Raw genomic sequence first — 23,037 nt, 5'->3', positions numbered from 1 at the left:
TTTGATGTGATATTGTGTACCAAATTGGGTAGGCATAGGATATTGTTGGTCGCACTAATTGTTTGTATATCGCGAGTTTAACCTCCTATTTTGCCCATGGTTTGTCTTAGTTTTGAACAGGATGTCCGATTGCAATATTACCCCTAAATGTTTTAAGACAGCAGTGTTGTGATTTTCAGAAATTTTATCATCTAAGGAAACAAAAAACTTTGATCCATTAAATAGTTTTTAATTAACCTAGTGAGGGCCACATTGAAATTATATTTGTTTATAGTTTTAAGAAGTGTGGCTACTAGATTTTCTTTATAAGAGTTTACTCTTTCTGATTTAAATTTACTAATTTACTAAATTATACTCATCTATCATTATTATATCTCTGGTTTATTTTCTATAATAAATTGTTAATCATTTATTTTAAGCTTAATAAAAGGCCAAATAGCGCCGATGTACTCTCTTCTTCTGACTTCAATTGCCTATAAGATGCCGCGAAGTCCCCAATTTTGTTCATACAGGTAAGAAACCCCTTACTTAACAGTCTATGACAGTCAGCATCAAAGGCGCCTATATCTTGTTTTATTTGCATAGTCATATTATTGTTGTACATATGTGCTTATTCATGAATTCTCTTTCTTGTTATTAATTTTTTGAGTAATTCTAGTCATTTTGGAAATTTCTAGCAACATGACCTATTGCTTTGCAGTTAACACATTTTACTTACAACCCAATGGTTTTAATAATTTGGTTTATAATCTGATCTATAGTATCTCTATTATTTAGCTCTCCACGTGTCTCACATTGGTACTATAATCAGGGCTGCCAGATTTGACGATTTATCGTCATTTTGACGATTTTTTGGTCAAAAATTGAAAAATGACGATTTGACGATTTTTGCCCAAAATATGACGATTTTTGGCCATTTTAGTAATATTGCAATATTTGGGTTCTTTTTGTTATGGCAACATAAAAATGTATAAAGCGAAAGAAAAAGTAAAAAGAATTTGAATATTTGGCATATGTGTGTGAGGTATACTTTGTATTGTTACAAAGCCAACAACAGTTTACGTTTACCCAGGTAGATGAAAAACTACCAATCAGCTGTGCCGTTCTCTGGGTAGACAGCAACAAAACAAATAAAAGTTAACGGTTGTTATTTTTTGACGCGGGCAAATTGAAGAAAATTGGTGAACGGAAACGTTGTTATATTAAATTTAAGTTTCAATTTATACAATGTTATTACAATTTTAAAAAGATTCGATTTGAAAGCATTTTTAAAATTGTATCTATGATAAGTCCCACATATATTAGTAATGAAAAGAATAATTCATTTTTCGATATCCTTAAAGAATTTCCACATTTTGTGAACGAAGATGAAAAACAAAAATTGGATTCAGAATTTCGCGATCTAAGGTTGTTTGATTTTGATAACATTTGTGAAAATGATGAAACCGATTTATTCCGTTTTTGGAATGCAATATTTGATTTGAAACGTGGTGATGGTTCATATGTTTTTCCTATAATAACTAAATTTGTACGGAAGGTAATGGTATTACCCCATTCCTCAGCAAATGTTGAGCGTGTTTTCAGCCAAGTAAATCTTAATAAAACGAAAAGTCGAAATTCCCCCAATAAGGATTTAATGGAGAAATTTATACCAAAGATTATTTAAAAGTTAACAAAACTAATTGTTATGATACGTTAATTAAAACCGACATGTTGAAACTGATTAACACAAATATTTCTTTCCAAAATGAATGACTTTATTAAAGTCGAAATGACTATTCAAATATTTATTTATAAAATAAATGAATTTCTTGATTAGCTTTAAAAAACGTGTTTAATAAATTGAATACCTCTTTTATGTTCCTTTTAATAAAAAATATATTTAAATATATCTAAATGTGCGTATTTAAATTTTTGACGATTTTTGATAAAAAAAATCGTAATTTTGACGATTTTCCCAAAAAAAAAATCTGGAAGCCCTGACTATAATCTGCAGTTTGTTGAAATGTTACCTAAGCGTTGGCAATTTCTGCACTGCACAAGGTCTTCTCTCTTATATTTGGTTATTTTTATTTGGTTCTTTTAATAAGTACTGCAATTTTGCAAACGATCTTACATCAGGGTTATTGGAGAACTTTACCAGCCATCGACCCCCTTTTGGTTTATTTTTCCTTAATTTCTAGTTGAAGATTCATTTCTTCTATAAAATCTGTTAAATCATTCTCTTCATAAGTTTCAACGAGTTTGCTTACTATTAGGGTATTAGGCTTCTTATTTTTGTGTGTGTAGGTATAAAATGCTATTTTTCGGATTCTAAATAATTACAAATGGCCTCGTGATCCCCTTCTTTGTTAATTTTTAAGTGTACTATTTTTTTATATTATATAAATTATATGTCACTAAATCTTTAATTTTTAGTGTAAGACATTTATATTGTATATTTCTATCACTGGTGGGCTGGCCTTACCTTTTTTCTTATTGATATAATCTGTTTTCTCGGCTGTTTTGAAGTTTTGACCCCTTATGTTCGTCATCCGTCAACATGAGGTCTACGGCTGCCTCAGTTGACTAATCTTTCTGCTTTGTTTCCAACATGCTTTGATTTTTTGCCCACTCATTTGGTGGACATAATCACTTATATTTTTTTCACTCGTAATTTTTTGTACCAATTCGTTTGTAGTTTTCTTTAGTTCTTCAATTCTTTTTAATGATTCAATTTGAACTATTTTCTTTTCATTTCAATGGTAGTATAACCATCAGTGTTCTTTAAATTTTCATTTATTGTCTGATTGTTTTGAAGTGATAAGACATTTTATTATTTTACCTTTCAAGCTATATGTCCATTTTGCAGGTGTAAGACAAATTTGAGCGATGGTTGAGTTTCACTTTGTTATATGACTATGTTATGTCAAAACACTTTATATCACTTGAACTTAACATCACTATGATGAGTTCACTACCAAAGCTCACAATGAACTTTTTTGTCCCGATTGTGACTATCGCTCCTTCTTTTAAACTGTTTCGTTGGTTGGCGGCAAACACGATGCCGGCTGTTTTCCCTTTGACGCCATACTGATCTCATCGTCTGTGCCATGATGCAATAATAAAGCGATGTATCAGAACAAAAAACTTGGGTTTTGTCTCGATAATCTGCCAAATTTTTCCTTATAATATTTCATCTCATCTGTGTGTAATGGTGCAATAATAAAGCGATGTATCTGAACAAACTACTTGGTTTATATCTCGACTATCTGTCAAATTTTTCCTTATAATATTTCACATAATTGGCAACAGTTAATCGAGGCATCAGCTACGCTAAATGGACTACCTATTTATTATGCCGTGGTCTGTGCTTAGTGTTAGTATCTCATCTGTCCACCAGGGGGCATCCATTTGGCCGTTAATTTCAAAAAGAATTACAAGTGGCATCAATTTCATTTATTAGATGAATAATTGCGTTTTAAAAGAAATATTAATTCAGGGGTGATCCAAAAAATACTTTTGGCTCGTCACATTAGCTCGCCCAAGTTCATCTAAAATATCTTCAAATGTAGGTAATGTGTATTTATCTGATATTAACTTTTTGTTAACTTGACGATAATCTATTACGAGTAATTTTTTATATAAACAAAGGTCAATTGGAATTCTGTTTATAAAAATTATTTGCTGTGATCTTGTCAGTTTCCAAAGCAAAAACATCAGAAAATTCAGTACATAAGTCTATTAGTTTTCAATTTTCACCAAAGGCAGGAACATTCTTTGTTAGTTTTTGTAATATAATCGGACACGTTTTCCGACTTTCTTTTTTTGCAAAATGGTCAGGCTGTATCAGTTTCAGGAACCCAGTTTGTTGTATTTATAAAAAAACAAATATTTGTTAGTGGGAAATTTTTGGCATTGTCCGCTGAGCGGTAAGGCAGGGAAGACTATAGTTTCGGATCTCGCCACTGATCTTCATACAATACATTTCCCACTGCTATGTGTCGTCACTTTGCGAGGAATGCACATAATGTTGTTGTTGGTATTGCTAGTTAAAGCAATACCATATAACCAGCCAACACTACATTTCCCACTAAAAATTGGATTAAGGCTGACTATTTTGCAAAAACCAAATACAAGTTAATGATTTTCTATTAAAATATTCTTATTGGTGGTGTTATTATAGCCAAATACAAGTTAATGATTTTCTATTAAAATATTCTTATTGGTGGTGTTATTATAGCGGACGTAAGCATTATCATTTTTCACTATTGTGTTTGCAATACAAATACATTTCGATAATTCTTAGTTCAGTTTTAGCATCACTTCATTGGGCTACCATATATTGGTAATACTAGGCTGGAATTGTTCGGTCTATACAATTGCATCTTCGAATGAAGTCAATAATTCAATCGCAAGGTATTGGAAAGCTTTCGTGAAGTACATGAAAAGATTGTTTGGGTATTGATATCGGTATTGGGTATTTTCCCGTTTTTATAACAGAAATATCAGCCCCTGTATCGACAAGAAAAATTAATCACATAATTTTATTTTTTAAACTGGTCCATGACCAGTTTAACTCTGCATTTTTTGTAATAGCGTTAACAGCTACTTTAGTGATATATTTTTTGCTATGGTATTGGGCCCATCGTATATAGAGCTTTTGTGAATTCTTTTATTTCAGCTTCAGTGGTGTTGGCCTACCTGGTGTTCTGCCTACCTGTTGCTCTGCCTTCCTGTTGTTCTGCTATATCAATAAAAATTCATCCGAATCACCTTTTACTGAAGTCCTCAGAGTTTTAATTATATCACTTATCGTTGCCTCCGATCTATAAGGTTTCTTGTTGTACCTTTTAATTTTGTTTTTATAACATTAAAGGCTATAAGTTCGTGCGTTTCTTTTTCAGAGTCTATTAACTCTAACGCATCAATGAAACTTCGCAAATATTCCGGTATCCATCAATGTCAGTTAGGGTCTTGGTGGTCAAACCTAGAAACTCAGTTACTGAATGTGGCTTATTTTTAGAGTTTGTGAAGGGGCTTTAGGTCTTGTTTATTTATATTTTATTTATTTTTTGAAAGTAGTTTAATTCCTACATTATTTTTAATTTTAGGTTGAGGTTATCAACCTGAACGTTTACAAGCTGGAGTTTATTTATTATTTTATACTTTATTAGTTTCTTTACCAATATTAATTGGAATTTTTTATTTATATAAGGTTACTAATACAATGAATTTTTATTTATTAAATAATTATATATTTAATTATGAAATTTTATATTTTTCTTTAGTAATAGCATTTTTAGTAAAAATACCTATATTTTTAGTTCATTTATGATTACCTAAGGCTCATGTAGAAGCTCCTGTTTCTGGTTCTATAATTTTAGCTGGAATTATGTTAAAGTTAGGAGGATATGGATTATTGCGAGTATTTCCTTTTTTACAATTATTAGGTTTAAAATTTAATTTTATTTGAATTAGAATTAGATTAGTAGGAGGAGTATTAGTAAGTTTGACATGTTTATGTCAAACTGATCTTAAGGCATTAATTGCTTATTCTTCAGTTGCTCATATAGGAATTGTATTAGCAGGATTAATAACTATAACGTATATAGGAATATGTGGTTCTTATACTTTAATAATTGCTCATGGATTATGTTCTTCTGGATTGTTTTGTTTAGCTAATATTTCTTATGAACGGTTAGGTAGACGAAGTTTATTGATTAATAAGGGGTTATTAAATTTTATACCTTCTATGGCTTTATGATGATTTTTATTAAGATCAGCAAATATAGCAGCTCCTCCAACTTTAAATTTATTAGGAGAAATTTCTTTAATTAATAGAATTGTTAGTTGATCTTGAGTTACTATGTTAATATTATCGTTATTGTCTTTTTTTAGAGCTGCTTATAATGTATATTATGATTATATTTAAATAGTTTAAAAAAAATATTGATTTGTGGTGTCAATGATAAGATTATTATCTTTTTAAATCGTGAAATATTTATCAATTTGTTCAATTAGATTCGTTAGTTTATTTTTTTGTAGTCTTTTATCATTTACTATAGGATTAATTTTTATTATAAATGATTATACAATTTTTATTGAATGAGAAGTTGTTTCAATAAATTCTTTAATAATTGTAATGACAATTTTATTAGATTGAATAAGTTTAATTTTTATATCTTTTGTATTAATAATTTCTTCTTTAGTAATTTATTATAGAAAGGAATATATAGAAAGTGATTATAAAATTAATCGATTTATTATATTAGTATTAATATTTGTTACTTCAATAATATTATTAATTATTAGTCCAAATTTAATTAGAATTTTATTAGGATGAGATGGATTAGGATTAGTTTCATATTGTTTAGTAATTTATTTTCAAAATATCAAGTCTTATAATGCTGGAATGTTAACTGCCTTATCAAATCGAATTGGTGATGTGGCTTTATTATTAGCAATTGCTTGAATATTAAATTATGGAAGTTGAAATTATATTTTTTATTTAGATGTTATATGATCTGATAATGAAATAATAATTGTTGGTATATTAGTAATATTAGCTGCTATAACAAAGAGTGCTCAGATTCCATTTTCTTCTTGGTTACCTGCTGCTATAGCTGCTCCCACACCAGTTTCTGCTTTAGTTCATTCTTCAACTTTAGTTACAGCTGGGGTTTATTTATTAATTCGATTTAATATTGTTTTAAGTACAAGTTGAATGGGTAATTTATTATTATTATTATCAGGTTTAACAATGTTTATAGCTGGATTAGGAGCTAATTATGAATTTGACTTAAAGAAGATTATTGCTTTATCAACTTTGAGTCAGTTAGGGTTAATAATAAGTATTTTATCAATAGGATATTATAAATTAGCCTTTTTTCATTTATTAACGCATGCTTTATTTAAGGCTTTATTATTTATGTGTGCTGGAGCTATTATTCATAATATGAATAATAATCAAGATATTCGTTTAATAGGAAGATTAAGTTTAATAATACCTTTAACTTCTTCTTGTTTTAATGTTGCAAATTTAGCTTTATGTGGAATACCATTTTTAGCTGGATTTTATTCAAAGGATTTGATTTTAGAAATAGTATCTTTTTCTTACATTAATTTATTTTCTTTCTTTTTATATTTTTTTTCTACAGGTTTAACTGTATGTTATTCTTTTCGATTAGTTTATTATACAATAACTGGGGATTCTAATTTTTCTTCTTTAAATATATTAAATGATGAAGGTTGAGTAATATTAAAGAGTATAATAGGTTTATTAATTTTAAGAATTGTAGGAGGTAGTATATTAAGTTGATTAATTTTTCCTACTCCAGAAGTTATTATTTTACCTTTAAATTTAAAGTTATTAACATTATTTGTATGTATTGTAGGAGGATTAATGGGTTATATAATTTCTAATGTTTCATTATTTTTTATGAATAAGGCTTTAATGAATTATAATAGTTCATATTTTTTAGGTTCAATATGATTTATGCCTTATATCTCTACTTATGGTATTATTAATTATCCATTAGTATTAGGAAAGATAAGTATTAAGTCTTTTGATCAAGGTTGATCAGAATATTTTGGTGGGCAACAACTTTATTATAATTTAATTAAGAATTCTCAATTAAATCAAATATTACAAAATAATAATTTAAAGATTTATTTATTAAGTTTTGTATTTTGAGTTGTAATTTTATTTATGTATATAATTTGTTTTTATTCAAATAGCTTATATTTAGAGTATGACACTGAAGATGTTAGGGAGATTAATTAATCTTTGAATATACTGAATTAATTTTAGTAATTTATAAAATAAAATTATTTAATTTTACAATGAAAATGTAATGTTTTTATTAAACTATATAAATAGAAGTATAAATGGAATTTAACCATTAAAAGAAAAAAGTTAGCAGCTTTTACTTGAACATCATACTTCCTTAATTGGAGTTTAAAACTCAATTCTATCATTAACAGTGATAAGCCTCTTTTTGGCTTCAATTAAAGAATAAGGGTAATTTTACCTAAGATTAGGTCGAAACTAATTGCAATATATCGCTTCATATTCAAGGTAGATTGAAAAATCAATACTTTTTGAATGCAAATCAAATGTTATAATTAACTACAACCCTATTAATTTGATCAATTTAATATACCTTGATTTCATTCATGATAAAGTCCTAATAATAGAATTAAAATAAAAATAATTGATGTAATTGTTCAACATATAATATTAGAAAAATTAATGATTAAAATAATTGGAAGAATTAAAGCAATTTCTACATCAAAAATTAAAAAAATAATAGTGATTAAAAAAAATCGAAGAGAAAAAGGTAATCGGGAAGAAGATTTTGGATCAAATCCACATTCGAATGGTGATGCTTTTTCTCGATCTACAATTGTTTTTTTAGATAGAATTGAAGCTAATAGTATTACTACTAAAGAAATTAATAAAAGGATTGAGCTGATTGTTAAAATTGAAAAAATTATCTATACTATTAATAATAGACCATATGATTGGAAGTCAAATATACTTTTTATACTATATAGATAGTAATTTATCCTCCTCATCAGTAAATTGATACATAAAGGAATAATCAAACAATATCAACAAAGTGTCAATATCAAGCAGCAGCTTCAAATCCAAAGTGGTGATTCTTTGAAAAATGATTATTTAAGTGTCGTCCTAAACAAACAATTAAAAAAGTTGTTCCAATTAATACATGAAGACCATGAAATCCTGTTGCTATAAAAAAAGTAGAACCGTAAACTGAGTCAGCAATTGTGAATGGAGCTTCAATATATTCGTATGCTTGAAGAATAGTAAAATAAATTCCTAATAGTACTGTAAAAAATAAACCTTGAGTAGTTTGAGAATGATTACCTTCCATTAAACTATGATGAGCTCAAGTTACAGTAATTCCTGAAGTTAGTAAAATTACAGTATTTAATAAAGGAATTTGGAATGGGTTAAAAGGAGTAATTCCTAAAGGTGGTCATATAGCTCCTAATTCAATTGAAGGAGATAAACTTCTATGGAAGAATGCTCAAAAAAATGAAACAAAAAATAAAACTTCTGAAAGAATAAATAAAATTATTCCTCATCGTAAACCTGTAGTTACAGAAAGAGTATGAAGACCTTGATATGTTCCTTCTCGAGAAACATCTCGTCATCATTGGTAAACAGTTAAAATTGTAATTAGATTTCCTAATAAAAATAATGAATTATCATATTGATGAAATCACTTTACTATACCAGCTACTGTTGTTATAGCACCAATTGATGCAGTTAATGGTCATGGGCTATAATCTACTAAATGAAATGGGTGATTTGAGTGAGTTGACATTAGTTTACTTCTCTAGAATATAATGTTCTAAGAACAGCAAATACATAAGATTGAATTATAGCAACAGCTGATTCTAGAACTAATAAAGCAATTTGAGTAATAATTAGGAAACTAATTAGTACTATAGATAGGGAAGGTCCAGTATTTCCTAAAAGTGTTAATAATAAATGCCCTGCAATTATATTAGCTGTTAATCGAACAGCTAAAGTTCCTGGTCGAATAATATTACTAATAGTTTCAATGCATACTATAAATGGTATTAAAATAGCTGGAGTACCTTGAGGTACTAAATGGGCAAATATATGTTGAGTATTATTAATTCATCCATATAGTATGAAACATAATCATAGAGGAAGAGCTAATGTTAATGTTAATGTTAAGTGACTTGTACTAGTAAAAATATAAGGAAATAAACCTATAAAATTATTAAATAAAATTATAGAGAATAAAGAAATAAAAATAAATGTAGATCCATTAGCTCCTATAGGGCCAAGTAGTGTCTTGAATTCCTTATGAAGAGTTAATAAAATATTATTTCAAAAAATATGATATCGAGATGGTATTAATCAGTATATAGATGGAATTATTAAAATTCCTAAAAAAGTACTTAATCAATTAAGAGATAAATTAAAAATACTTGATGAAGGGTCGAATACAGAGAATAAATTTGTTATCATTTTCAGTTTAATGACTTTGTTGAATGAATTTTATTACTTAAATTTGATTTAGGTATTGAAGGAATATATGAATAGTAATTTATTACATTAAAAATTACAAAAGTAATTGAAAAAATAATAAATAAACTTAATCAGCCAATAGGTGCTATTTGAGGGATTAAAAAATATTAATAAATTAATAATTTTAGTTTGACAAACTAATGTTATACATTTTAACTAATTTTTTTTCATTAGAAGTAAGTGCTAATTTACTATAAAATGGTTTAAGAGACCAGTACTTGCTTTCAGTCATCTAATGAAGAATTATTCTTAGAAATTCATTTAATAAAATAATTTACAGGAATACTTTCAATAACAATTGGTATAAAACTATGATTTGCTCCACAAATTTCTGAACATTGACCATAAAATAATCCAGGTCGATTAATTAAAAAATTAGTTTGGTTTAATCGTCCAGGTGTTCCATCAACCTTAACTCCTAAAGCTGGAACAGTTCATGAATGAATTACATCAGCTGCAGTTACTAAAATTCGAATTTGAGAATTTATAGGAAGAACTACTCGGTTATCTACATCTAATAAACGGAATCCGTCTACTGGTAATTCGTTTGTAGGAATTATGTAAGAATCAAATTCTACATTATTGAAGTCTGAATATTCATAACTTCAATATCATTGGTGTCCAATAGCCTTTAAAGTTACTGAAGGTTCATTAATTTCATCTAATAAGTATAAAAGTCGTAAAGAAGGGAAAGCAATAAATAATAAAATAATAGCAGGTAAAATAGTTCAAATAATTTCAATAGTTTGTCCGTGTAATAAGTATCGATTTACATATTTGTTAAAAAATAAAGTAAATATTAAATAACCAACTAAAACAGTAATTATCACTAAAATTATTAATGCGTGATCATGAAAAAAAATTAATTGTTCTATTAATGGGGAAGAACTATCTTGTAAACCTAAATTTGCTCATGTTGACATTAGTTTTCTAATAAAAGTAAAATACTTTATATATGGAGCTTAAATCCATTGCACTAATCTGCCATATTAGAAATTAACTAATAAAGGCAATTCATTATATCTGTGTTCAGCAGGTGGAGTATTTTGTAATCATTCAATTGATGAATTTAATTGAATTGGGAAGATTACTTGTCGTTGTGATACTAAACTTTCTCAGATAATATAGAATAAATATAAAATTCCTAATAATGAAATTGTTGATCCAATAGTTGAAATTACATTTCATGCTGTATAGGCATCTGGATAATCTGAATATCGTCGAGGTATTCCGGCTAATCCTAAGAAATGTTGAGGGAAGAATGTTAGATTTACACCAATAAATATAATAACAAATTGACTTTTTAAAAGCTTGTTATTTAAAGTTAATCCAGTAAATAATGGGTATCAGTGAACAAATCCAGCTATAATAGCAAATACAGCTCCTATAGAAAGAACATAGTGGAAATGAGCAACTACATAATATGTGTCATGTAAAATAATATCAACAGAAGAATTAGCTAAAACAACTCCTGTTAATCCTCCTACTGTAAATAAGAATACAAATCCTAAAGCTCATAGAATAGCTGGAGAATAGGTTAATTGAGTTCCGTATAATGTAGCAAGTCAACTAAAAATCTTAATCCCTGTAGGTACAGCAATAATTATTGTAGCTGAAGTGAAATAAGCTCGAGTATCAACGTCTATTCCAACTGTAAATATATGATGAGCTCAAACAATAAATCCTAAAAGACCAATTGCTAATATAGCATAAATCATTCCTAAAGAACCGAATGTTTCCTTCTTTCCTGATTCTTGACTAATAATATGAGAAATTATTCCAAATCCAGGTAAAATTAAAATATATACTTCTGGATGTCCAAAGAATCAAAATAAATGTTGGTAAAGAATTGGGTCTCCTCCTCCTGGGTCAAAGAATGGGTCAAAGAATGAAGTATTTAAATTTCGATCTGTTAGTAATATAGTAATAGCTCCAGCTAATACAGGTAAAGATAGAAGAAGTAATAAAGCAGTAATTACAACTGATCAAACAAATAAAGGTATTCGATCGAATGTAATACCAGTAGCTCGTATATTAATTACAGTAGTAATAAAATTTACTGCTCCTAAAATTGAAGAAATTCCAGCTAAATGAAGAGAGAAAATAGCTAAATCAACAGAAGCTCCTCCATGAGCAATAATTGAAGATAAAGGTGGGTAAACAGTTCATCCTGTACCAGCTCCCTTTTCTACTATACTTCTTACTAATAATAGAGTTAAAGCAGGAGGTAAAAGTCAGAAACTTATATTATTCATTCGAGGAAATGCTATATCAGGAGCTCCTAATATTAAAGGAACTAATCAATTTCCAAATCCTCCAATTATAATAGGTATAACTATAAAGAAAATTATAATAAAAGCATGAGCAGTTACAATAACATTATAAATTTGATCATCACCAATTAGAGCACCAGGATGTCCTAATTCAGCTCGAATTAAAATTCTTAATGAAGTTCCTACTATACCAGATCATGCTCCAAAGATAAAATATAAAGTACCAATATCTTTGTGATTAGTAGAAAATAACCATTGTTGCGATTAAATGGCTGAAGTTTAGGCAATAGATTGTAAATTTATTTATGAGAATTATTCTCTTTAATCAATTAGCTTTATAGTCAATAATGACATTAGACTGCAATTCTAAAGGAGTAATAAATTTACTAAGGCTTAAAAGATTATTCTTATATTGATAGCTTTGAAGGCTATTAGTTTATTTAACTTAAAGCCTTAAAAAAAGAAATATAAGGAAGAAGTTAAAAACAGCCCGAAAGTTGAAATATAAGAAAAAATTAATAAAAGCTTTATATTTGATGATTTATAATATGAAAATGTTATTCAATTATTTTCATAATAATTTAATATGAAAGCACTATAACATAATCGTATATAAAAATATAAAGTAATTAAAGTCATTATTAATAAAAAAGTCAATAAAAATAATTGGTTATTTATAGTTAGTGACTGGATTACAAATATTTTTGGAAGGAATCCTAAAAATGGAGGTAATCCACCTAATGAAAGAAGATTAAAGAATAAGAAAAATTTAATACTTTTTTCATGGAAAAATAATGAAAATAATTGATTAATATAAGAAATTTTAAATATATTAAATATGAATACTATAGAAAAAGTTAAAAAAGTATAAAATAAAAAATATACTAATCAAATATTTCTATTGTATATAGCTGCTAACATTCATCCTAAATGATTAATTGAAGAATAAGCTATTAATTTACGTAAAGAGGTTTGATTTAATCCTCCTAATGCACCAATTAAACTTGATAAAATAATTCTAATAATAATTAATGGCTTAAAAATAACATAAGAAATTAATATTAATGGAGCAATTTTTTGTCAAGTTATTAAAATTAATGCATTAATTCATGATAATCCTTCTATTACATTAGGAAATCAAAAATGGAAAGGAGCTGATCCTCTTTTTAATAATAAAGAAGAAAAAATAATTATTTCTATTAAATAGTCAGAATTTCTTTTTCCTGTATTTAGTAAAAACAAAATTACTGCAAATAAAAAAACGGAAGAAGCTAATGCTTGGGTTAAAAAGTACTTTAAAGATGCTTCTGTAGATATTAATTTATTATCTCTTATTAGGGGGATAAAAGCTAACAAATTAATTTCTAAACCTATTCAGGCTCCTATTCAAGAGTTTGCTGAGATAGCAATTAAAGTTCCTATTATTAAAATAGCTAAAAATATAATTTTTGATGAATTATTAAAAATTAAAAAGAAAAGGATTAGAACCTTTATAAATGGGGTATGAGCCCAGTAGCTTAATTAGCTTATCTTTTTATTAGATATATTTTGGTGTACGATGCACAAAAGTTTTTGATACTTTTAGAAATAGTTTAATTCTATTAAATATAATAATGAATGTAATATTTTTTACATAATTTACCCTATCAAGGTAACCCTTTTATCAGGCAATTCATTATATGCAATGAGGCTCTTTTTTTTTTTTTTTTTTTTTCTCTATTTATACATAAATTTTTGTGAAATTTCGAATTTTTTTTATTAAATATTAATTTATTAAATAATTAAAATTAGTAAATTAATTAATATTGAAGGATATTAATTTTGATAATTTTTTTTTTTATGGATAATTTAAGTATATTATTTAATTTAAATAATTAAATTTTGCATATATATATATATATAGATTTATCTATATAACAATTTAAATAATATATAAATTTATTACACTATTAGAAAGCTATATATTAATAAATTATTTCATAATAAATACTATATTTAGCCAATTATTTAATAATATATAAATTATTTATATATATGTTAATTATATATTAGACAATAGATTAAAAGAATGTTAGATAAATAGATGGACAATAAAGATTAATCGAACTACTATGATTAATTGAATTGTTGTAAATTTTTTTTTGCTCTGGATTAATAGATAAATATTGATTAATTAAATATTTATATATTAATATTTATCTATATATAAATTGGTATATAGACTAAATTTCAGATTCTGCATCGCTCAATATAAAATGAGACACCTAAAATAATAAATTTAATTTTTAAAAAGATTAAAATTATATTATATTTAATTTTTACATAGAAAATTAACTTTAAAAATTTCGAAATTTTTCAAAAATTTAAAAAAAAAAAAAAAAAAAATCCAGGATTTTTTTGAAAATTTCGAAATTTTTTCAAAAATTTTCAAAAATTTTAAAATTTTTTTTAAAAAATTTTTAAAATTTTCAAAAATTTTAAAATTTTTTTTAAAAAATTTTTAAAAAATTTTTTTTTTAAATTGATATTTTTTATTGAAAAATTTAAATTAATTTAATTTTTATATAAATAATTATTGGTTATACAATTTTTAATTATTTAGTTTGTAAATATATTATATTTACAATTAATATTAATTTTTTAAAATTTATAATAAATATAAGTTGTTATATTTAAATATAATTGGTAACTTTATATGTAAAAATTAACATATAATATCATTTATTAAGAAATAATTATTATTCATTATTTATATATTAATAATTAATTTTAATTTATTTTTTGATTTTATATTAGGGGATATAAAATTAATTGAATAAATATTTTAGATTAAATTTTAATTTAAGGAAATAAAATGTGAGCAATTACCAATTTTAATTTATTTAATTATTAATATATTAATATTTTCTAATTTTAATTATTTAAATAATTTATTTTTAATTAGTATTTTCAAAAATTTTCAAAAAATTTAAGTATAAAGTTTTATTTTAGCTTATAAATTTATTATTAGTTTAATTTATATGTAAATTTTTGTATGAATTTTTATTTATTTAAATAATAAATAAATTACTTTATATTCGCAGTAATTAGTATTATTAATTAGAGAAATCTAGAAATAGTAATATTAAAGAGTATTGGCTAAATTTGTGCCAGCAGCCGCGGTTACACGAATAATGCAAATAAATTTTGTCAGTTAAAGTTAAATTGTTTTATTGAAAATAAAATATAATTTATTAGGTGAAATTTTTAAATTATTAATTATTTTATTATAAATTAATTGAAGCTTGAAAATTTTAATAATAAACTAGGATTAGATACCCTATTATTTAAAATGTAAATATCAATACTTAGGTAGTAGTAGTTATGTATTTTATTAAAAATAATTATAAAATGATTAGTTTTAGTATTTTATAAAGAAAAAATAATTTTAATTATAGTGAATTAGTATTGTGAAAGAAAATTGAAATAATTTGAAAAATTATTATTTTAAAAGAAAATTTAATTTATTGTACCTTGTGTATCAGGGTTTATCAAATAAAAATTAAAAATTTAATTTTCTCGATTTTAAAAGAGTTAATATATTATAAAAGTTAATGTGACAAAATTATTTTTAATAATATATTAGAAATGAAATGTTATTCGTTTTTAAAGGTATCTAGTTCTTTAAGAAATAAATTTAATTTAGAAATTTTATATTATTTAATTAGTTAAATTAATTAAATAAATATTTAATTTTAATATTTTATGGGATAAGCTGTAAAATAAATTATTAAAAATATTTAAATAAAATAATAAATATAGATTTAGAAATAGTTATTATTAGCAAAAGTGTTATAATTTATTTTATAATTTAAATTATTTATTTAAATTTTAATTTTTTATTAAAGTATTCATTTTAATTTTAAAAATGAAGTAATAAAAAAGTAAATTTAAAAGACGAGAAGAACCTAAGTACAATAATATTTTATTGGGGTGATATTAAAATTTAAAAAAACTTTTAATTAATAAAATCATTAATTAATGCTTCTTTTAATTAGTGTTTCTTTGTTTCTAACGGTCAATTTACTATAAACACCACCTCTACATCCTAACTATATTATAAAAAGCAGCTCTTGGCAAGAAACAAAAAATAAACTCGTTACGGAATTCTTCTGTTGCGCGTGAAAAAAAGCGCAACAACAAATTCCAAATACGATGTTGTTTTCTATTTATTCTTTGTTGTCCGTTGTACCACCAACTCTCCTCCATTTATTGTTTTCTATTTCTTTTTCCTCCCTTACAATTGCAGCCATACAAACAAACGCATTTTTTGCTTTGACTTAATCAAAGCATGCGTTGCACTGTTCTCAACCTTTCTCAACACAAATATTTAAACAACAAATTCCAAATATGATGTTTTCTATTTATTTTTCTTTGTTTTCCGTTGTACTGCCAAATCATCTCCCTTTCTTGTCTTCTATTTCTTTTTCGACCTTGTACCACCAAACACACAAAGCATGCGTTGCATTGTTCTCAACCATTCTCAATAAAAATATTCAAACAAGAGATCAAAATTGAGAGAGAGAATAATTCCTTCTTTAGTTTTGTGTTTGATTCTTCTTCTTTAGGCGGTTGGTTGAAACATCGTCGCGAGAGTTTATTTAGTTGCATTTGATAAGCTCTCGGATCAACAAGTGTGGCGAATGAAAATCAAAGAAACAAAAGTAATTTCACCTAATTCATATATATTTTTTTAATTCCATTAATTAAAATTGACTGCAGTTAAATATCGTACAATGATTTATTGTTTTTTTGTGTCGAATAAACTAAATATATGTTGAAGAATATGTACTTTATTCTTCAAACGATTTTTTTTGTACGAATATTGACTGTGGTCAGTTCTTTGACAACATATATAGATTTAAGCGTCACATAAACCAAAAACATAAGCTTCCACGTAAAAGAATGAATCCTACTCAACAGAAAGTGTAAACCATTGTTTTTTAATAATAATATAAATAATGATGGTATCAATATTGAACATAATTTCAAGCAATTAAATCGGTCGTTCGTTAATTTGATTTTAAAGTTCCATAATAAAAATAATTTATGTCGTAAATATGTTTTGAAAATTCAAAGTCTTATAGAAGACTATGTAGTGGAGCCCATAATATAAATACTAAAAACTATTTGTTCCCAAGAGAAAATTCTCGATAATCAAACTCTACGGTTGTTGGAGGAATTAAAATATATTTTCAAAGATACGAATTCTGACCACAAATTGCTAAATAAACTGACAGATTTCTCCCTAATAGAGCCCGTTACTGTGTCACATTTAATTGAAACCCCTAGTGAACATATAACAAGAGACCCCAGTGTTGTTATTCTTCCAATTAAATTTCAAATTAAATCCTATTTAGAGAAAGACAATAATTTCATTGAGATGTTAAATCATATGGAAGATTTAAAGAAGTCTGAAAAATGTTCCAGCTTCATACAGGGTAATCTGTGGAAAGAGAAAGAAGAAAATAACCCTAAAAAAATAGTAATTCCATACTTTTTGTACTCTGACGACTTCACTGTAAATAATCAACTGGGTTCAGTCATACACTTTAAAGATTTTAAAAAATTTGGGCCAAATTAATTTTTTCAGTTATAAGTAATGTTCTTAAAGAACACCCAATTCAAGTACACTTTGTTTTGGGGCTTGTTGTTGGTGACAATTTAGGTTTAAGGGACCCCCCCCCCCATTCTCGATTTTAATTTTTCAAAGATTTTCCATGGACTGATAAATCAATACCAATGCTTGTTAAGGTTTGTACCTTTGCATATATATAATTGAAGATTTTAAAGAGAAGAATAATAATTTACAAAAAAAAAAAATTTCAGTAGTGTTTGGCGGGTTATTTGGGATACCATTTGTATTTTGTTTTTGCAAAATAGTCAGGCTTAATCCCAGTTTGTTGTTTTTATAAAAAACAACTATTTATTAGTGGGGAATGTATGTATAAATAGTTGTTTTTTATAAAAACAACAAACTGGGATTAAGCCTGACTATTTTGCAAAAACAAAAAAAAAATTGTTATTGTTTTGTTGTTGTTTTTGGTAATTAAAGAAAAGTCCTTATTTTTGATGGCGGGCATGATAACTCCTCACTGGAACATCGGAATCCGAAAATTCCAACGGTGTTAGAAAGAGTACATGTCTGGCTCTGGTATGAACTAGGATTATTGACTTCGCTCTAAAATTAACAAAATGGTTGTCCTTTGAAAAAATATTTTTGAAAAATCGCCGATTTTTTTACCAAAAGATTCGAATTAAGTAGTGTAGATTCGAATTAAGTAGTGTAGATTCGAAGATTTGAAGTAGTGTAGATTCGAAGTAATTCCATACTTTTTGTACTCTGACGACTTCACTGTAAATAATCAACTGGGTTCAAAAAATCGAAATAATAGCTTTTGTAATTTTTACAACTCATTTCTTATCTTCACTAGATGATATTTTTTAACATCAGTCATACACTTTAAAGATTTTAAAAAATTTGGGCCAAATTAATTTTTTCAGGAATAAGTAATGTTCTTAAAGAAGAATGGACGTTCAATTCAAGTACACTTTGTTTTGGGGCTTGTTGTTGGTGACAATTTAGGTTTAAGGGACCCCCCCCATTCACGATTTTAATTTTTCAAAGATTTTCCATGGACTGGTAAATCAATACCAATGCTTGTTAAGTTTGTACCTTTGCATATATATATATATATATAATTGAAGATATAACAAGAGACCCCAGTGTTGTTATTCTTCAATTAAATTTCAAATTAAATCCTACTTAGAGAAAGACAATAATTTCATTGAGATATTTAATAATATGGAAGATTTAAAGAAGTCTGAAAAATGTTCCAGCTTCATACAGGGTAATCTGTGGAAAGAGAAAGAAGAAAATAACCCTAAAAAAATAGTAATTCCATACTTTTTGTACTCTGACGACTTCACTGTAAATAATCAACTGGGTTCAAAAAATCGTAATAATAGCTTTTGTAATTTTTACAACTCATTTCTTCTCTTCACTAGATGATATTTTTTAACATCAGTCATACACTTTAAAGATTTAAAAAAATTTGGGCCAAATTAATTTTTTCAGTAATAAGTAATGTTCTTAAAGAAGAATGGACGTCCAATTCAAGTACACTTTGTTTTCTCGATTTTAATTTTGCAAAGATTTTCCATGGACTGGTAAATCAATACCAATGCTTGTTAAGGTTTGTACCTTTGCATATATATATATATATATAATTGAAGATATAACAAGAGACCCCAGTGTTGTTATTCTTCCAATTAAATTTCAAATTAAATCCTATTTAGAGAAAGACAATAATTTCATTGAGATGTTAAATAATATGGAAGATTTAAAGAAGTCTGAAAAATGTTCCAGCTTCATACAGGGTAATCTGTGGAAAGAGAAAGAAGAAAATAACCCTAAAAAATAGTAATTCCATACTTTTGTACTCTGACGACTTCACTGTAAATAATCAACTGGGTTCAAAAAATCGAAATAATAGCTTTTGTAATTTTTACAACTCATTTCTTCTCTTCACTAGATGATATTTTTTAACATCAGTCATACACTTTAAAGATTTTAAAAAATTTGGGCCAAATTAATTTTTTCAGTAATAAGTAATGTTCTTAAAGAAGAATGGACGTCCAATTCAAGTACACTTTGTTTTGGGACTTGTTGTTGGTGACAATTTAGGTTTAAGGGACCCCCCCCCCCCCATTCTCGATTTTAATTTTCCAAAGATTTTCCATGGACTGGTAAATCAATACCAATGCTTGTTAAGGTTTGTATATATATATATATATATATATATAATTGAAGATAAAACAAGAGACCCCAGTGTTGTTATTCTTCCAATTAAATTTCAAATTAAATCCTATTTAGAGAAAGACAATAATTTCATTGAGATGTTAAATAATATGCAAGATTTAAAGAAGTCTGAAACATGTTCCAGCTTCATACAGGGTAATCTGTGGAAAGAGAAAGAAGAAAATAACCCTAAAAAAATAGTAATTCCATACTTTTTGTACTCTGACTACTTCACTGTAAATAATCAACTGAGTTCAAAAAATCGAAATAATAGCTTTTGTAATTTTTACAACTCATTTCTTCTCTTCACTAGATGATATTTTTTAACATCAGTCATACACTTTAAAGATTTAAAAAAATTTGGGCCAAATTAATTTTTTCAGTAATAAGTAATGTTCTTAAAGAAGAATGGACGTCCAATTCAAGTACACTTTGTTTTGGGGCTTGTTGTTGATGACAATTTAAGTTTAAGGGACCCCGCAATTCTCGATTTTAATTTTTTAAAGATGTTCCATGGACTGGTAAATCAATACCAATGCTTGTTAAGGTTTGTACCTTTGCATATATATATAATTGAAGATTTTAAAGCGAAGAATAATAATTTACAAAAAAATTTTTGTTATTGTTTTGTTGTTGTTTTTGGTAATTAAAGAAAAGTCCTTATTTTTGATGGCGGGCATGATAACTCCTCACTGGAACATCGGAATCCGAAAATTCCAACGGTGTTAGAAAGAGTACATGTCTGGCTCTGGTATGAACTAGGATTATTGACTTCGCTCTAAAATTAACAAAATGGTTGACCTTTGAAAAAATATTTTTGAAAAATCGCCGATTTTTTTTTACCAAAAACCAAGTAAAAAAAGGAAGATCTTCACCGATTGGCTTTATCCTAGTTCATACGATAGCTATATATATATATAATTTAAGATATAACAAGAGACTCCAGTGTTGTTATTCTTCCAATTAAATTTCAAATTAAATCCTATTTAGAGAAAGACAATAATTTCATTGAGAAGATTTAAAGAAGTCTGAAAAATGTTCCAGCTTCATACAGGGTAATCTGTGGAAAGAGAAAGAAGAAAATAACCCTAAAAAAATAGTAATTCCACTTCACTGTAAATAATCAACTGGGTTCAGTCATACACTTTAAAGATTTTAAAAAATTTGGGCCAAATTAATTTTTTCAGTTATAAGTAATGTTCTTAAAGAACATCCAATTCAAGTACACTTTGTTTTGGGGCTTGTTGTTGGTGACAATTTAGGTTTAAGGGACCCCCCCCATTCTCGATTTTAATTTTTCAAAGATTTTCCATGGACTGGTAAATGAATACCAATGCTTGTTAAGGTTTGTACCTTTGCATATATATATATATATATATATATAATTGAAGATTTTAAAGAGAAGAATAATAATTTACAAAAAAAAAAAAAATTTATTGTTTTGTTGTTGTTTTTGGTAATTAAAGAAAAGTCCTTATTTTTGATGGCGGGCATGATAACTCCTCACTGGAACATCGGAATCCGAAAATTCCAACGGTGTTAGAAAGAGTACATGTCTGGCTCTGGTATGAACTAGGATTATTGACTTCGCTCTAAAATTGACAAAATGGTTGACCTTTGAAAAAATATTTTTGAAAAATCGCCGATTTTTTTTACCAAAAACCAAGTAAAAAAAAGGAAGATCTTCACCGATTGGATTTATCCTAGTTCATACGATAGCTATACACTCACAGAGAAACGTGTACAAATTTGGAATCGATTGGGTTATTAGTTTTTGAGTTATCGTGCCCGCCATTCGCAAAAAAATGTTTAGAGAAAAACGCGTGTAAAGTTTGAGAAGCCCTTCAGCCGTCACTTGATGCTGACACAATAAATCGGCTATATCTTCAAGAATTCTTGAGATTTTCACTTGAAATTTTGTAGGGGCATTCTTGAAGTAGTGTAGATTCGAATTAAGTAGTGTAGATTCGAAGACTTGAAGTAGTGTAGATTCGAAGTAATTCCATACTTTTTGTACTCTGACGACTTCACTGTAAATAATCAACTGGGTTCAAAAAATCGAAATAATAGCTTTTGTAATTTTTACAACTCATTTCTTCTCTTCACTAGATGATATTTTTTAACATCAGTCATAAACTTTAAAGATTTTAAAAAATTTGGGCCAAATTAATTTTTTCAGGAATAAGTAATGTTCTTAAAGAAGAATGGACGTTCAATTCAAGTACACTTTGTTTTGGGGCTTGTTGTTGGTGACAATTTAGGTTTAAGGGACGCCCCCCCCCCATTCTCGATTTTAATTTTTCAAAGATTTTCCATGGACTGGTAAATCAATACCAATGCTTGTTAAGGTTTGTACTATTGCATATATATATATATATATATTTGAAGATATAACAAGAGACCCCAGTGTTGTTATTCTTCAATTAAATTTCAAATTAAATCCTATTTAGAGAAAGACAATAATTTCATTGAGATATTAAATAATATGGAATTTAAAGAAGTCTGAAAAATGTTCCAGCTTCATACAGGGTAATCTGTGGAAAGAGAAAGAAGAAAATAACCCTAAAAAATATTAATTCCATACTTTTTGTACTCTGACGACTTCACTGTAAATAATCAACTGGGTTCAAAAAATCGAAATAATAGCTTTTGTAATTTTTACAACTCATTTCTTCTCTTCACTAGATATTATTTTTTAACATCAGTCATACACTTTAAAGATATTAAAAAATTTGGGCCAAATTAATTTTTTCAGGAATAAGTAATGTTCTTAAAGAAGAATGGACGTTCAATTCAAGTACACTTTGTTTTTGGGCTTGTTGTTGGTCACAATTTAGGTTTAAGGGACCCCC

At 26.6% G+C, this 23,037-nt stretch overlaps 4 pseudogenes; 2 read left to right on the top strand and 2 right to left on the bottom strand.

The window, feature by feature from the left end:
* The first annotated feature begins 480 nt into the window (after positions 1-480).
* LOC133323973 (NADH-ubiquinone oxidoreductase chain 4-like) lies at positions 481-5,892 on the top strand (annotated as a pseudogene).
* Positions 5,893-5,997: 105 nt separating this feature from the next.
* LOC133323977 (NADH-ubiquinone oxidoreductase chain 5-like) lies at positions 5,998-9,107 on the top strand (annotated as a pseudogene).
* Positions 9,108-11,066: 1,959 nt separating this feature from the next.
* LOC133323972 (cytochrome c oxidase subunit 1-like) lies at positions 11,067-12,606 on the bottom strand (annotated as a pseudogene).
* A 192-nt stretch (positions 12,607-12,798) lies between these two features.
* Positions 12,799-23,037, bottom strand: part of LOC133323971 (NADH-ubiquinone oxidoreductase chain 2-like) — a 31,025-nt pseudogene continuing 20,786 nt past the window's right edge.

The sequence above is a fragment of the Musca vetustissima genome, unplaced genomic scaffold, assembly GCF_032173495.1.
Source record: "Musca vetustissima isolate MV318-11 ecotype Yass unplaced genomic scaffold, APGP_CSIRO_Mvet_v1 utg8587, whole genome shotgun sequence".
NCBI lineage: Eukaryota > Metazoa > Arthropoda > Insecta > Diptera > Muscidae > Musca > Musca vetustissima.
Note: the sequence above shows the minus strand (reverse complement) of the source record. Positions and strands in the feature narration are given on the sequence as shown.